A 712-nucleotide genomic window follows, 5' to 3' on the forward strand; every position below is an offset into this window, starting at 1 on the left:
CGCGCAGGGCTCGCAGTCACACCCCACCCTCCGCGCGCACCGCCACCCTGCGCGCGCCTCGGGGACGGGGACGGGGACTGGGACCAGCCACCAGGGACCAGGTGGCCAAGGGAACTGGGGTGGGGGTGGAGGGGCTCTTGGAACCTGAGCTCGGTTTGCCAGATCTTGTACACACACACACACACACACACACACACACACACACACACCAGGTATTCTGCATTCCCAAGGAGCTCCAGGGAGACAAACTAATAGGCAAAGAATGCATCATTTATCCTAAGGCTAATGATCTTCCAGTGACTGGGATCTGGGGGAAGGACAAAGGAATTCCTGGTTGAGAATCTATACCCGCTAAGAGAGTTCTTATATTTTGAGCATCTCCTTTTTTCGGGAAAGTTTGGCAACTGGTCAAACTTTTTCCCTGACAGTGTCACAAATTCTTACAGGACTCAGCATAAGGCCTTAGGGTGGGCCTGAAATCTGCACGAACAGAAGGATTAGTTAATAATAGTCAACTAATGGATTATTTCCACCCAGAAGAATGGGATTGGAGGGCGGGGTGCCGCCGAAAGGCTGGAGACCGCTTGATGGGAAAGTGCTGGGTAAGTGCGGGGTCCTGGGCTTTACTGATGAGACTGACAGGAGTGGCCCTTGGGCCGTCAGAGTCCTCTGCCAGGGTAGTGTGCAGAAGCATGGGTGGTAAAAGGCCTGC

This window comes from Chinchilla lanigera, unplaced genomic scaffold (assembly GCF_000276665.1).
Source record: "Chinchilla lanigera isolate Chin_1 unplaced genomic scaffold, ChiLan1.0 scaffold00022, whole genome shotgun sequence".
NCBI lineage: Eukaryota > Metazoa > Chordata > Mammalia > Rodentia > Chinchillidae > Chinchilla > Chinchilla lanigera.